The sequence below is a fragment of the Parasteatoda tepidariorum genome, chromosome 3 (genome assembly GCF_982258835.1).
Source record: "Parasteatoda tepidariorum strain Cologne lab strain chromosome 3, Ptep-v5.0, whole genome shotgun sequence".
In the NCBI taxonomy this organism is placed as follows: domain Eukaryota; kingdom Metazoa; phylum Arthropoda; class Arachnida; order Araneae; family Theridiidae; genus Parasteatoda; species Parasteatoda tepidariorum.
The window spans coordinates 110,912,011-110,929,524 of record NC_141757.1 but is presented as its reverse complement, the minus strand read 5'-3'; the positions used below and the strand labels follow the sequence as shown (position 1 = coordinate 110,929,524).

General features: G+C 26.6%; 2 long non-coding RNA genes across 2 annotated transcripts in view; both read right to left on the bottom strand.

Annotated features, from left to right (window-relative positions):
* Positions 1–17,514, bottom strand: part of LOC147814166 (uncharacterized) — a 39,969-nt gene that overhangs the window by 7,554 nt on the left and 14,901 nt on the right. Inside the window, exon 2 of the long non-coding RNA XR_015432702.1 lies at positions 11,978–12,097. This is a non-coding gene — a long non-coding RNA (uncharacterized LOC147814166). The remainder of the gene's footprint in view (positions 1–11,977; positions 12,098–17,514) is intronic.
* Positions 693–9,788, bottom strand: LOC147814167 (uncharacterized). Its single transcript, XR_015432701.1, has 4 exons — positions 9,705–9,788; positions 5,254–5,287; positions 4,581–4,625; positions 693–862 (listed from the first exon to the last, which is right to left on the bottom strand). It is a non-coding gene; the product is annotated as an uncharacterized LOC147814167 (long non-coding RNA).

Genomic DNA, 17,514 nt, shown 5'->3' with positions numbered 1-17,514 from the left:
TGACCTAGTTACAGGAGTAATTAAAACCCACAAACCTAATTTTTATTTAATTCAATTAGCTAAATAAATATCTAGCTATCTAATACATTTCTGAATAAATTATTAATATATGAACTAAGAAAATATTTCTAGGTTAATTTTTTCATTTAAATTGTTTTATGCAAAGAATATTTTTTACACAGTTTAACCCCTTAGTCCTAAAGATTTGCTGTGCACAATCTATGCTTCCACTTATCAATACATTTTTAAACTAGGTAAACATATGTAATAATCTTTTCTTTACAGTGATATTCTACTTAAAAGCAGAATAATAAAACTGCTGTCCAGAATTATGAAAATTCTGTATCTCACAAGTAATTTTTCAAGTTTTAACTTGAAGTCAATATATATGTCTATAATAGCTTGTAGTCAGTATATATATGTTTTAAAATTAAAGCTGTGTTCTTAAGGAATCTAGTGATACTATTGTACCCTATACAAAAATAAATACAACCTACAGCCGATAATATTAAGAGGCTGTCCAGAGATGATCATTTAGTGCGATACTGATCATGAATTCATGTTTTACTGATTATATTTAGTCTTGCAGCAAATTTAACAAAAAATAGGTGTATTGGACAAAAATGTTCTAATGTAACCAGTCATGTAATGAATTGAATGTACCCTGAAATTAGTTAAATGAATAATCAACATTGTCTCTTGCAAACATTTTATTATACAAAGACATATAAATACAAAGACATAACCTTAATCAATACAAATATTACACAAATTTCAATTTAATTTTAAAAATAATAAAAACAACAGAGAAATCATATCTTTGTCTACATAGAATCACTTGGAATAGCACAGAAGAGTTCTCCTGAAAGAGAGGATAATAAAATAAAAATTATGCAAATCGTATATTTTAAAAACATAAGTATTTTTGTGAAAATGAGCTTTTAAAACTAAAATTTCTATCGAAAAGTTTTTGCTTTTATCATTTCATTGATAAATTTTGACTCATCAAATTAGTCTTCAAATTAGTAACACCATGCAAAACATACACCTGTCTTATAATTTAGAAAGATTTTGAACATAAAATTCCTTTCTGAATGAAATTATTGAATATTGACTCACGAACCCATTAAGATTGACAACTAGTACATGAAAATATAACTGTTAAATGAAAAGTTATTCAGGGTGTTTAATTTTGTGCTCACCTTTTCTCAGAAAATATTTAATTTTAAAAAACATGCAGTTTTTTCTTCATTAATTTTATGGTGCTCAATTTTATTGCATTTAATATTTAAAACAATTATGATATTCTAATGTAAATTATTGTTTCAAGGAAAGCTGTAGAAGAAAAATTACTTTTAAATATATATTACTTACATGCACGAATGTATCAATAGTATTTCTTTTTCGCTTTACTTTTATGATTAAATTTTTAATTGTATACCCTTGACAAAAAAAATTTCAAAATTTACAACATTTTTCATATTAAAATAGGCATCAAAACAATAATATGTATTGAATTGAAACCATATGAAAAAAGGTTGCTCAAAATTTGCTAGTTAAAAAGGCAGATAATTTTACAATTCTGTAATAACTTTATAAATCAATAAATTCTTAAATTACTTTAATGGTGATGCTTTGTGAAATTAATGTTTTCCTCATATAAAAAACACAAGAACTAGATAAGAATAACGACAGATTTGACCAATGTCACGATTTCCGTAATGTATAACTGGTATAGATATAACTGGTATAGATGTAAGACAAAAAATGAAAAGTTTACATAAATATTAATAACATTGTTTACATCTCTGATGAAATTTCTTTTCTTCAAATTTTTTTTATTAATTTAGTTCCTTCTTTTAACAAAAAATATTTGTTAAATACTCCATTACTATGCCTAGGAATAAAAAAGGGAAAGGTGCTTCCTAAAAAAAAAGGGTACACCGAGTTTTTAAAGGGCTTTTAATTAACACCGTAAATAGTTAACAAAATGTGTACTATTATGTAACAGCTGAATTCGATTCTTAACAACTGTAAAATTACCATCCTATACCTACTATTTTACATGTATATTTCAAAAAGTAGTTCTCACCCATTATCAAAATGAGAAAAATTTGTAGCTTACAAAGAAAAAAAACATGCTAATAGAAAATCATTGTGCAATAGAAAACATTGTGCAATAGAAAAAAATATTGTTAAACTTGAAGGCTTTTTCCATAATTTAAACTATTAACTAATAAACGATTAATTAAAAATAAATATTGAAAGGTACATATTTTTAAAAAAAATATTCATTTCACATTTTTTTAAAAAATCTTTTAATAAACTTATTGATACTAAAAAAATCTTTTAAAAATTTAACCAGTTGAGAATTAACAAAGTAAATATTTGTAATGGTATCTGAATCAAACTTATTAACACGAATAATTTTAAAAGTGTGTAATCATCATTTACACATTAAATTTTTTAAAAGGAATATTATCAGACAGTGTCGTCAAAGGGCAGTGAGGACGGTTGGCCCTTCTCGAGGAGGTACACTGCATTTTTATTTGATACAGAAAAATTAGTTGTCATTTTCTGTAGATTAGAATAGCAGGAATTGCACATTAACCACTTTCAACATATACTTTTCGAATTCTAGCAAATAAACTCTGTAATAGGATACACACATTATGGGCCACAAATAAAAAGAAACAAAACTTATTTAAATCTAATGAATAATTCAGAGAAAAATTAGACTGAAAACATTTAAACCTGTTTGATTGCCCAAGGACAGGAGCGTTACAATGGGCGTTTCCTTATTATAGACTTTTTTCCCTTTTTTTTTTAAATTGCAGGCATTGGGGGGTTGTCCCATTGGCCACAGGAATGCCAGAACTACTACTTTCTTCTCGTTACCCAGTGGGCACCTGTGGTGAAGCAGGGTCGCCCACGTCACACAACCACAACCCGTTTATAGGGCGGAAAGTTAAAAAAGAATCTTTAAAAACTTCAACATTTCAATATGCAATTAAACTGGTTCTGATGTTTTTCATCTCGTTTAACTCATAAAATCGTAAGATTTCTATAATCTTTTTGCTTCTGTCGCACTTAAATGTTAGTTTAGAGATTCCTAATGTGTTTACATTTTAAACTTCTGTTTCAAGAAAACTTTTTTGTTTTTAAAAAGGTAGGTGTATATATTATTGCCAAATAAAAATATTTTGTACTATTGAAGAATAGATAAATAAGTGAAATGTAGGTGTTATTAACATTATTTCTTAGTTACCATAAATTAAATTTACTTACACATTTTATTAAGAATTTTTTAACTTTTACGGGGCATTTTATTTGCTTGGACTAAAAAATTGTTCTTATCGCAAAAATTTTTTCTACCAAATAATGTCTTAGAAGGCATTCAATATTGTACAGGTTAGTTTCAAGATGCTTCAAATCAGTACTTTGTCGTTACTTTTTTTTTTTTCTCTTTAACCTACACGTTTTTAAGCTATGTTAACAAGGTAGGTTTTTAAATATGATTGTGTTTTCACAATCAAAATCTTACTGTACTTAATAAAAATTTTAAAAAAATATTTTATATACATCAATAAAATTTATAAATATAACACTTTTTTTCATTGAATAGGGAAGTGAACGATTAAAATGAAAATTAATAACCATTATTAAAATATAAAACTACATACAGTGACCAATCACTTCTGCGCCACCTCTTTTATGTGCCTTTTGCATATATACAAAGGTTTTCAAAGGCCCTTGATCATTATATAGGAAAATAATAATAATTATAATTCTTTATGCATCATTCAGAAAATAAATATTTCAATTCAGCACACAATTTTTTTCTAAAAGTCTAAAATTTTGATTTTATTTTTTGTTTAAATAGAAAAAAATAATCCCATTTTTTAGAAAAAGTTTTCAGTTTAAAGCAAATAAACAATCTTCGTTACAGATAAAAGGAAATAAGTTACTGGATCTAGTAATACAGTTCATTTTTCTTCCCTATGGGATTTTTTTCACCTTTATTGTTTCTAGGAAGACATTTTTTTATATGAATTTGAATAAGGTGTCTTATCTATCACACCACCCATATTGAAACCACCATATATACCACCCATATGCTTTCAAAATTTATCTAGCAGTGTCTTTCCCACCACCAATTAAAACGTTAGTTTTTGGTCAAGGAATGTAAAGCTATAGCGATTACTATTACTCAGTTTACGCGAAAACAGAGATGACAAAAACATTACTCGAAATCATTAAAAACAATTAGAAGGTTTAGCCGCTATTCACGACTATTTGTAGTTTTATTCAGCTATTGAAACTTTTCTATCTAGCTTTTCTTATTTGTATGAACTTACTGTTTTTAAAATCTTATGGACTTTTTCTCTTGGTCCCAAAGACTGAAGCATAATGAGAATTCACTGTATTTTATAAATGAATTCGCTTAATAAATTAAAATGTCCCTAATCCTTCTTTAAAATCATAATTCAAATAATAATAATTAAAATAATACTTCTCAAAATAATAAATTATTTATGCACATCAAAGATTCTGCAGATGATAAAAGTAATAAAACTTACAGAAATTCATGGTGGACTGGCACAGGTTTACCAACATTTGAAGAGCTAAAAGGGAAAAAAAAGGGTCTTATTTTTATGTAAATATTAACTTGAGATATACAGTAAAAAATTTTTTCAGTAAACTTTTAGCAGAAATTTAAAAAACATTATACAACGGACACCCAGAAAGATTAAGTAAAAATTAGAATAATATTTTTTAGAAATTTGAATGAGAAAAATAACTTGCAGGCTACGAAATTTTATTAACAGAATCGTCATCAATAAAACAACAAAATTTTCTAAGTTCGCCTCTAGGATCACAAAATATAAGGTCAGCGTTTAAAATCTTCCAAAGAGTTAATTGAAATTTATTTTTTTATTTCCACTTAAAGATTCTCCACAAAAAATTATTGTAAATTTAGCTTTCGCTGAATCTGAAGCTTTTCTTATGTGCATGAACTTACTGTTTTTAAAATCTTATACACTTTTTCTCTTGGTCCCAAAAACTGATGCATAAGGGAGAATTCACTGCACTTTATAAATAAATTTGCTTTATACATTAAAATGTCCCTAATTCTTCTTTAAAATCATAATTCAAGTAATAATAATTAAAATACTACTTCTCAAAGTACCTAATATTAAATTAATTATGTACATCCAAGATTCTGCATATGATAAAAGTTAAAAAACTTACTGAAATTCATGGTGGACTGGCACAGGTTAAAAAGCTAAAAGGAAAAAAAAGGTCATATTTTTATGTAAATATTACCTTGTATACAGTAAAAATATTTTACGGTAAACTCTTAGCAGAAATTTAAAAAGTATTACCCAATGGACACCCAGAAAGATTAAATAAAAATTAAAATATTTTTTAGAAATTAGAATGAGAAAAATAACTTGTAGGCCAGGAAATTTAGAATGAGAAAAATAACTTTTCGACCAGGAAATTTTATTAACAGAATTGTCAACAATAAAAAAAAACACAAAATATAAGGTTAGCATTGAAAATCTTCCTAAGAGTTAATTGAAATTTATTTTTTTATTCCCACTAATAGATTCTCGGCAAAAAATTATTGTAAATTTAGCTTTTGCTGAATCTGAAGCTTTTGTTATTTGCATGAACTTACTGTTTTTTAAATCTTATACGCTTTTTCTCTTGGTCCCAAAGACTGGTGCATAAGTGAGAATTCACTGTACTTTATAAATGAATTCGCTTAATACATTAAAATGTCCTTAATCCTTCTCTAAAATCATAATTCAAATGATAATAATTAAAATATTACTTCTCAAAATAATATTAAATTATTTATGCACATCAAAGATTCTGCAGATGATGAAAAAAAAAATAAGTTAATTGATAAATCATTTTAACTATTAATAAATTTAAAAATTTGTATCACGGGAATTGGTTCTTAATAGTTGCTTTTCTCAATTTAATTTATGTAAAATAGAACAGTTTCACATAAAAGTCATTTTTGAAATTTAATTTATTTTGAAAAAAACTTTTCAAATTGATTATAATCAAATTTTTGTCGTTTCCATATGGTTCGCCCCCTAGTACAATAATTTAAAATATGTGCGTTTAAACCCTCACTTTGCTGTGGTCAGACTGACAGGCAAACAACAACTATTTTGCTCAAGCCCAGGGTTGGGTTTTTGACGTCAAAAAGTGGTTTTTGACACGACAAGGGTATAATACTGGTTTAAACCGTCAAAAACCCGTCAAAAATGTCAAAAACTAAAGTTTGCCAAAAAAATATATAAACTTCAAAACTACCAACAGTTGCCATGCATTATATTGAAATTTAATTATACTATAGGTAATCAGCAGGTTTTAAAATATTTTTTAATTAAAATTAAGGTAAAATAACAGATTTAAAATCTCAGAAATTTATATTCAATGCATGTGCAGAAAAATTTTGCACAAAATTTTTTTAAATATTTATATTTTGAAAAAAAAAATTTTTTTTTTTTTGATACTTAAGAAAATTAAAAGTTTATTACTATGCATTTTTGACATATAAGGAACATATAACTAATATTTATAAGGAACTTACAAGTTATGTTGTATAAATACAAACTTGATACAAGTGTATGAAAAAAATTTTTAATGTTATATCGAATATCTTTATTATCCAGATTGTTAATTTGAATTTAAAAGTAGTTATATTTGTGAATAATGATAAATATAATTCATATTGTTTATTACATTTATTTATAATTATTACACTTATCATTTTAAAAAATTTTTACCTCTTAATTTTTTCCCTCACTTGTATTAAGAATACAAATAATGCATATCTTGAAAGCAAGAAGTAATTATTCAACAGCTGAATATTTAGATATTCAACAAAACTATGTATATAGTATTCAGCAAAATGAAATTCACAAGTATTTGGATAAACTAAATTTTCAGCATAGTAAATGAATAGGCTGAATATACTGTAAATCGACACTAACTACTCTGTGTATTTAACAGAAAGCACTTAAATTTGTATTGTCTTATGTTAAAAAGATTATTAAGAAGATTTAAAAGAATATTAAAAAGATTTTTCTCTAAGAGATGTCTAATGTGCAAAACTGCTAATGTTTATCTTTAAAAATGTCTAATTTTTAGTATAATCTATACTATACACTAAATTTGGTTATAAATAAATTTCTTAATAATATCACTGCAGATTTTCAATAACACATGAAAATAAATACATAATATTATAAGAGATGTGAGCTTTCAAAAGTACAAGATTTTGGTTACTATTCAAAATATAAGGGTTTCTTCAAAATTTTAAATTTATTTTTTCTAGAACATATTTAGAAACACTATCCTTTATAAAAAATATATAAATTTTATGTATTAATTAAATTTCACATATGAATATAGGTTTTTGACATTTTCGACAATTTTGACAGTGAGGTTTTTGACGTGACGGTTTAAACCATGGTTTAAACTGTCAAAAACTGTCACATGTCAAAAACCTGCCAACCCTGCTCAAGCCAAAACAGATTATGAAAATAAAATAAGAAAATTATCAATAAAAAAAAGCGGCTAGATTTTTTCGTTAAGCCGTGTTTCAAACTACTCGTAAATTTACGTTTAAATTAGTGTTCAATGGAATCTAATATTAAAGCATATTGTGTCTAATAAACTATTATTAATAATTATATTAGTCTAGCACTTCCATACAAAGCTCAATATAAGGATTTGATATTTAGTTTAAGAAAAAAAAAATTCCTTTAAGTGATAAGATGTAAGTTGTCAATGGAATAAGAGTTGAATTTGGAGCACTTCAGCTACTTGGAAAGTGAAGTTGATGAGAACAGAGACGCAGTACTTCACTCAGTTGGAAAATAGTAGAAATTTCAATTGCAAGTTACCATTGTTACAAACATGAAAGCGAGATAATTTAATAAATAATAAATACATTAAGTAATAAAACTTACAGAAATTCATGGAGGACTGGCACAGGTTTTCTAACATTTAAAGAGGTAAAAGAAAAAAAAAGGTCTTACTTTCATGTGAATATTAACTTGAGATATAGAGTAAAAAAAATTTCGCTTAACTTTCAGCAAAAATTTAAAAAGCATTACACAACGGGCACTCAAAACGTTTGAATGAAAATTAGAATAATATTTTTCAGAAATTAGAATGAGAAAAATAACTTGTAGGTCAGGAAATTTTCTTAACAGAATTGTCAACAATAAAACAACAAAATTTTCTAAGTTCGGCTCTAGGATCACAAAATATAAGGTTAGCATTGAAAATCTTTCAAGGAGTTAATTGAAAAACTTTTATTTCCACTGAAAGATTCTCTGCAAAAAATTATTATAAATTTAGCTTTCAGTGATTTGGAAGCAGTTATAACTTGTTTTCTCAATAGAATACAAGTTAAATTTGAAGCACCTCGGCTACTTCGAAAGTGGTCAAACATCCTTTTAAGAAGTTGTACTTGTAAATAAAATGGTATTATATTCTGTCTATAGCGGTCAGGAAATGATTGTAATTTAAATTGTCAACAAGTACAGAGCTCCTGTAGATTTTAGTACTCTAACTAGTCGAAAAGTAGAAATTTTGATCGCATGTTACCAATACGAGTGCGAGTTCATTAAATTAATAATAAACACAGCAAGAAATAAGAAAACCTATAGAAATTCATGGAGAGCGCTAACAGGTTTTCTAACATTTTTAAAACTAATAGAAAAAGAGTTGTTTGTTATTTTTATTGAGTATGAATTTTGTTTTCATATTGTATTGAACTTTTATATATTTTTGTAATCCCTATAAAAATCGGGCATTATTTTATATGAATATTAACTTGAAATTCACAATAAAAACATTATTCACTTAACTCTTTGATTTCAAAATATAAAAGAATTTTGTAATATTTTTTTTTTGTATAAGTGGGGTTAGCCAATATACAATTAAGTATGAGCAACTGCGTGCTAAAAAACTTTCCATAATCTATATTTTTTTAGGTTGTTTAAGAATTCACAGCACGATTCTTCGCAATTATTTATATTAACATGTACAAATAAATTTTTCATCTTAATTTAAACTATTTAGTATAAATTATTAAACCTTTACCTATTTTTACACTTGAATTTAGCTCAAAAATTTCATTAAAATGAAATACATATAACAGAAACAATTTTTAATATTACTAACAGCAATTAGTTAACTAAAATCTAAATATTATTTAACATAAAGAAATAAGTTTTAATGAAAATTCTTGATTATTATACAAACCTATTTTCATAATATACTTAGATAAACCTGATTTATATCATATGCTACAACATATTATGAATTGCACTTAAAGAGTCATCATACAACAGAATTTATATTTGTTTTTGGCGTGATTGTCGCTAAAAATTTGGCGGCGATCTTGGTGTTGATAAAACATTTGTCTGTACATTTTCATTGAATTAAATTTAATATTTTTTATTATTCTATCTTAGAAAGGTGTTAATTATGATGTATTAATTGAATAAAGATGATTGCCAATCTAAAACATAGCGCCAAAACAGCACTTCAAACGCGGTTCTTTGTAAACCGAAATCTGCACGTCGTAAACATATTTGAACAATAGTAAATCAAAAATGATTAAAATAATAACTTCAATGTAATAGAAAAAAATAAAACCTTACCTTTTTTGAAAATTATAAGAATCCAACGTGCTTCTTTTTCTAAACAATAAATTCACAGTTACAGTTACTCGCTCGACCGCTTCACTGGCGGCAGCAGACTACTTTAACTTGGTGGCCCATTGGGTAGATACAGACTGACGGGATGCGGCTGTTTGTAATGTACAGGCCCAACACTTCCTACAATGTTGGCAAAAGTTCATAGGGTGGCCCAGCAATCAACCCAGCTGACAGTAATTTGCACCTTCACTTTTCAATCAGTACCGTCAGTAATTTCGAAGATGGCCAGAACTTATGTTTTTGCTGGGTAGTAACTATTTAATTTCGATTCCTGGTGCTAGGGGACATTCCATTTTCACATTCGACTTTTGAAATTTCAATTGCAAACGGAATTCTTTATGTCTTTAAAAATTTTAAGGCTTGCAGCAAAAAAAAAAGTACTGCTTTGATTTTTTTGCAAAGTAGTGAATTATTATTAATTTCAATCTAAGAACCTGTGCCTATAACTTATGAAAAACTTATTTTAAAATCAAATGAAATAATTTAGCTAGTTAACTAGTAATGTTGTGTTACTAAATGGATAATCCCAAGAAACTGAATCGAAAATATAAAAACTTCATTGATTTAAAAAATAATAGATGAAAATAAAAATAGACTTGTTTTGAGCGTCCAGTAATTAAAGTCACAAGTTATTCAAGCCTGACAAGTCTTGAGAATGGGCGCTTATATTTGAATGCTTGTTGCATGACAACTTTTACTTCCTTCTTCATATTTTTTGAAGCCTGGTGAGTTTTTATCATCAATTATACTGTTTTACATTTGGGTCTTGATCATTATTTTGATAAGGATTTTACACTCGTTAAAGTAAGCATATGCATTTTAATATTTTAACAGGATTCATGTGTTGTTTTAAAACGTAAGAGCATCAATATTGTAAAAGTTATTTTAACTTTAAAATTCAAATTTTGAGACCAGATATTTTGAGTTAACGAAATTAAATATTTTATCTTTTAAGTTTTTGTTCCCCCCATTTCAGTATCTTAAGGATCTTACGAGCTCTGTTTAAAAAGAGAGTATCGTATCAGATATATATATAGAAGGATGCAAAAATAATCATAATGGCAGTATTTGATGGTTAATGTAGGTTATTGTAATTGAAGAATATGCTGCGCGACATTTTATGGTGAATTTGCGAACGTAAGTTTCGGAATGTATCGAAACATGAGGATGGTATTTGCAAATCATCTTTATCCGAAGAAAACCATGTAACCTATATATCTAGCAGAAAGCGATAAAGCGATTTTTTAAACAATAAATCAAACAATATGCGACATATTATTTCAATATCTTATTCTTAAGCATAACATATTTCAATCTCTTTAAAATGCCACTAAACATTCAGCAATTCCTTGAGTTATAGAAAAAAGAAATATCGTAAATTATCGAAAACCTTGTGAATGTGCATTAGAATTGCTATGCAATCTATATTTTATTTTTCTTCAGGCACTTTTTTTTTCTTCAAATTTTCTTGTCTTGATTAAAGCTGTAAAATTCTGAAAGCTTAGAAAATCATAAATAATTTGCAAATTGATTCAAACTTTCTATTTAAAGGAGATTATAAAATAAAAAAAATTTGCTTTTAGGACAGAATATTGTTAAAAATTGTCTATTGCCTAGAAACTTCGAGATATTTTATATTAACTATTAATTAAACCTCTCCGAGCAATCCAGAACATTATTTCAATTTTTTTTGCTTCAATTTGGTTGCTTAGCAACCTAGTAAAATTAAGTATTCCTCTTTTGAATTAATGTATGGGTTATCTTAAAATATTGATTTGAGGCGGCGTCTTTTCTTAGCTGTTCTCTGCACTATCGTCAAATATATAAACTACCCCCCCCCCCTATTTCAAGGATCAGGATTCCAAGTATGTTAAAAAAAATATTTGTTTATTCAGAGAAAGTACGTTTTTGTGCCTGATGAACACTCAACGAAAATTACTTCGCTTTTGGCCAAACCGTTTTCTAGTACATGCTAACATTTCATCAAAAGGGCGAAATAATTAGTGTAAATTCTGCGAGGAAACGAATTTCGTTAACAGTAAAAAAATATTCCATTATTCCATTTTTCTCAACAAAAAAAAAATAATAATAAAAAACCTTGTAGTGCCTAATGTATCTAACTTTTCTAATAATAACTTTATCGTGGGCATCATATAGCTGGGTCAATGTCACTTTAATAACACAAGGAAGACAAATAGAACAGAGAGAAAAATTACATTCATGTCCGAAGCGATTCGAACCTGGGATCTCTTCCTGGTGCGAGGCCGACTTCCTGTTCGCCATACGAGTAGGTTTGACTTCATCTAAAGCAAGTAGGTCTTCGTTGCTGAACATTGCTGAAATTAAAATCAATAATTATTCAATATTCAGTTTTATTACACAGATCTTAAACTTCTAATGTATCAAGAATAATTAGTTTATTTAAATCCAAAAGACTTGTAGTGTCTCTAATTGCATTGGATATTCTATGGCACAGGCTTTGAGATAAACCTTTCTTAGCTAAAGTAACTAGTTATTATAGATTAGAGTAATACAGTATCAGGATTATTTTCCTTACCATGACGCCAATATAATCATTTCACAGAATAGTGATTTTGTCAAAACAATGTTTTTAATATTATAATTGATAATATGGCTATTTAAAGAGGCTAAAAAGGCTGATTTCATTTAGTTATTTTTATAAAGTGGGTGATTAAAAAAAATATGCAATTGGAATCAGATTTATTATAGCATATTTTACCATTCCCAAAGTAATTAAATTAAATGTAGGAAAGTTTAAAAAGAGTTGCTGTATTTTTGTTATTTACTTAACTAACTTTATATATAATACTTAGGAAACAATAAATTAGTGACCATATCTTTTTTTATTAAGCCAAAAAATGTTTTTTTTTTAATTTTAAAAAATGTTCGGTCTTTAGAATGCTCGGTCTTAATATTATAAGAATTCTTGTCAAATTGGCAGTAAAGAATATGTACAATATGTACAATGAGCAAGTATATATATATATATATATATATATATATATATATATATATATATATATATATATATATATATATATATATATATATATATATATATATATATATATATATATATATATATATATATATATATATATATATATATATATATATATATATATATATATATATATATATATATATATATATATATATATATATATATATATATATATATATATATATATATATATATATATATATATATATATATATATATATATCACCCCAAATAATTTCCGTTCTAATGGTCGGATTTTCATCTTATGATGGTTCTTGGGGATGACCTTAAATCTGCTAATTATGCAGTGCTAACTATTAATTAAATTACGAAATCGGACGCAGAAACATTCTTTCTCTGATACTTTTCTTAAATACATTTCCGTCTTCATACATTTTCTTGCATAATATTTTTAACCTTCGAAATATAGGGGATAGCTGCAATCTGAGAAATATGGTTCCCATAGTTTAATCAGGACAGTGATGCTAAGTTTGGCTCCTTCAATGTTAATTTCACTTTTTGCGTTTTAAGTCATATTTTGAAGATTAATTAAGCAATTCAAAAAAAAAAACATCCACTCATAAAATCCGTTTACTGAAAGATAATTTCATGCAAAAATAACTTGCAATAGTTTTTTATTATTTTTTATTATTTAAATATGGATTAAAGAATTTTGGAAATGGGATGCATAAATTTCTTTATACCATATTAATCTACGCATTTTTCTATATCAAAATCTAAAGTTTCAGCAGTTTTTATTTCGTAGAAGCAGAGAAAAATTAAAATTATTTTTTAAAAAATAATTTGATGAGATGGAAGAAATATTTAAATGTTGAGATTAATATTTAAATGAGGATAATTCACGAGAAACTTGACTTGCGCGCGTGCAGCGTAAAATTTCATTCATATTTTTATCGCTGATAATCGATTTATGATCCTTTTTTCAAATTATAAAATACGATATTTCTGTTTTATGGTCAAAAAATTTGTTCATAATTTAATAAAGAGACTTGAATAAAACATTTTATTAGATAAAAACATTCTATTCTACGAATGTCGAGTTTTATAAAAGTATTTTTCTGATAGAATGTGATTATACATTTGCTTCTTTTAATTTTATTTTTTAGTTTGCTCTTTTATCAATCGATACAGTTTCAATAATATACAAACGCATGCATAGATTTTAAATAATATATTTATCAATTTCCTGAGTTATAATTCTTAATGCGAATACGTAGTCAAAATTTTTAAGCATCTTAAAATTTCTCAACATCTTACATATCGTCTTCATTTTAAATTAAATTTTTTGAATACCTGTCTACGCCTGTTTCGCAGAATTATTTTGCCAGTTACTTAATTAAATTTTAAAATTCCTCAAAATCTTATTCTTTACTCCACCACGTATATTATTTTTCCATTAATATATTAATCAATTGCTTTAGTACTCTATTTTAGGCTTTGCTTTAAAGTAAAATTCCTTTTTAAATTATGGCCATGTTGTTATTAAAAGTAAACTTAGAATTATTGCCAGCAAGCTGACAATTAAATTTTGTTAAGAAATAAAAAAGTATTCCTCTGATTCGAAGAGCTGACTGTTTACTAAACATACTATTTTTCGAAAAAGGAATATAAATTATAGATTGTCTTTTTTTATTGTTTCTTATTTGTTTGAGTAAGGAAAAGTTTATTTGAGTAAGGATAATGTTGAAAAAATTTGCTTAAAAATTTTTAATATTATTACTCATCTTTAGCACAGTTCAAAAGAATTGTTGTATCCGGAAAATGCTCAATATGCCTTATTTCGCAAAACAGCAAATACTAAAAATGGAAAATTGTAAGAAGATTCCAAGGCTAACTTTAGACTCATCATCTCTAAAACGTGTTATTTTTTTAACTTTAGAATTTCCTTAATGCTAAAATAAGATGTATTAAGAAAGTTTTGAATAACAAATTATTTTATAATTGTAATTAATAGTTTTAAAATACCTTTTACAGAAATTATAAATAAAAGTTTTTCTTTTATTTCGCAGTGAAAAGACAAGAATGTTAATGTTTTTTTAATGCTCAATTGAAACGTGACAATGATTTAATTAACCACAGAATCAAAATCTGATAGGACGTTACATTTAATTGCCTGAAACACTTAGAAAGAACTAAACTTATTAAAATTATTAGAAATTATTATAAACAAGTACGATTTTAAGTACCGTTATGACATTTTCCAGGGCGTATAAGGCTGGCAATAGTGTCTTTTGCACTATGAAAATTCATGCTGTAGGAAATTATGTCGCTAGAATAACAATAGATAGCGCTATAATAATGTTGTAATAAATAATACAAATTAAATTGTAAATTATGATGAAATTAGCAACAATAAATTTGCCCAATGTCTTGAGCTGGTGTTTTAACAATGAATTCTCTACAATTGACTGCAGAAAACCACCAATTTAAGTGAATCTTACGACTGCTACTAACGACAATATGTTGTGTATCAAACATAAATGGCATGGCTGATAATGTTAGGCAACAAATATTGCACGAAATTGGATCAGGGCGGTTATCAAGACGAAAGAGAGTAAAAACTGGTAAGAAATTCATTTAGCTTCATATAGCTTGTTTTCGGGAAGTTTAAAATATATATGACTAACAGGTTTTTTTTTTTTTTTTGATATTATTGAATGCTTTGGCTACAGTTAATAAGCTCAACTAAAAAGCCGTATGGAGCTGCAGAATACTGGAAAAACCTTTACTGCGATTTGCTGAGATAATTGGAGGACAAAGTTGGATTTTCCATCAGAACAATGCCTCTCTTAGTGTCGTAAAACCTTTACAGGGTTTGATTTTGAAAGAAGAAGGTCCATGTTTGGGAATGGTGGTAAAGTAGAGAAAAATTATTACTTTATTAGTTAAATCAAAAGAGCAATTGAGAATTCGGGCATTTAAAATTTTTGTTTTTATTTTACATATCAGTTGTAAATACTAGTAATGCGACCAAAAAAGTTTTTGCTAAAGGTTAAAAAAAACTCGTTTACTCGAAGAAGAAAAAAAAGAGTTGATGAGAAATAAGCTTTCCACTTCCGAAAAATTATCAGAAGGATTATCAGTGGGATATCAGAGGGATTCCCATTTCAGAAGGATATTAGAATCAACTTGCTACAAAAGAAATAAAATTCAAATTATTGTATATATCAAACATAAATGGCAAATACATTATCTACCCGACAATAGGTAAGTAAAAATACTTATTGAAAAATCAATAGCGCTACAACATAAATTGTACCTATTAGCATATATTGAAAATGTGAAACATGAGTTGCGTTACAACGTATGCTAATCAGAAATATTCTCGTGATAAAATGGCTTTCAATATTATCTGCAGTTTTAGTTTCATTGCATTCGGACCGATAAAACGTATTCTAATGATCCCTCTTCAGTGAGAAATTTCTTTCTTTCTAAACTTGCAGTTTATACAAAAAATATTATCAATAAAGATGATCATGATTGTTTCAAAATTAATAATAAATAAAACACTTACGAACTATAGAAACATGAAAATTTTCAAATCACATTATTAATGAAAGATTTTGTTTGGTAAAATCAATATATTGAAAATAAATTGGCAAAATTAAACCCGAGAAATAGCAATTCAAAAATACGACTTTTAATTAATAGTAATAACGTTTTTTTTAAATTGTTATTACTCCAAGAAATTATTTACCAACCGTTTTTATTATTAGAACTTTTTGAAAAGAAAATCGTAAATTCTAAAATTCTACTGATTCTTTTCTTTTGACTGATTCATGTTTTGGTGACAAGAAGAATTGTATTTTTGAGTTCCATTCATTGACAGCCCCTATAAAAAAATAATGTTTTGTTACAACTCAAAAATCAATTTAAAATAATGCTTTTGAGCATTGGTAAGCGACATAAATAGTATTTTTTATACTCTGTAATGTATTTATGTAATTAAGAATTCCATTATAATTCAATAATGAAAATATATCATACTGCAATTCGATTAAAATGCTGTCATTATAATAAATAAACCATGAAAAAAATTAAAATGCGTTATAAGTTCAGAAAATATTGAAGAATTCAGATTATTAGTCAAACCTTTACAGCTAATTTAAAAGGTAGGTGGATTTTTAATGGCATAGAAGTAACTGCATTAATTGATATGAAAATAAACAATATGCCACTTTATTTGTCTAGCCGTCATTTCTGAAATTCACCTTTAGTTTAAGACAATGTAAGAAGACTGTAATAAATAGTAAATAGCAGAATTTTCTTAAAGGCATATACCTTACTGAAAATGAAACAAAATTGACATTTTGAACCGATATTTTGTCTGTTTTAGCCAGAAGGTAGGAATTAGGAATATTTAAATGTGTTCTAAAAAATTTTCGATCTACCTCCTAGCTAAGTTCCTTAATGCTCTTTTACAATCTGTTATCCATCATAAAATGGATTATCTTTATTCAATCAGGCCCTGTCAAATGAAAATTATAGGAAAAATAGCATAACAGCTCTTTATTACATGCCTGCTATAATATTAAGAAAATACAAATACAAATATATATATATATATATAAATACACCGAAGAGCCATTACATTATGACCACCCTGCTAATAACATGTAGGACCACCTTTAGCCCTCAAAACTGCTAGCACCCGCAGTGGCATTAATTCCACAAGGCGCTGATAGGAAGTCTGAGGTATCTGGTACC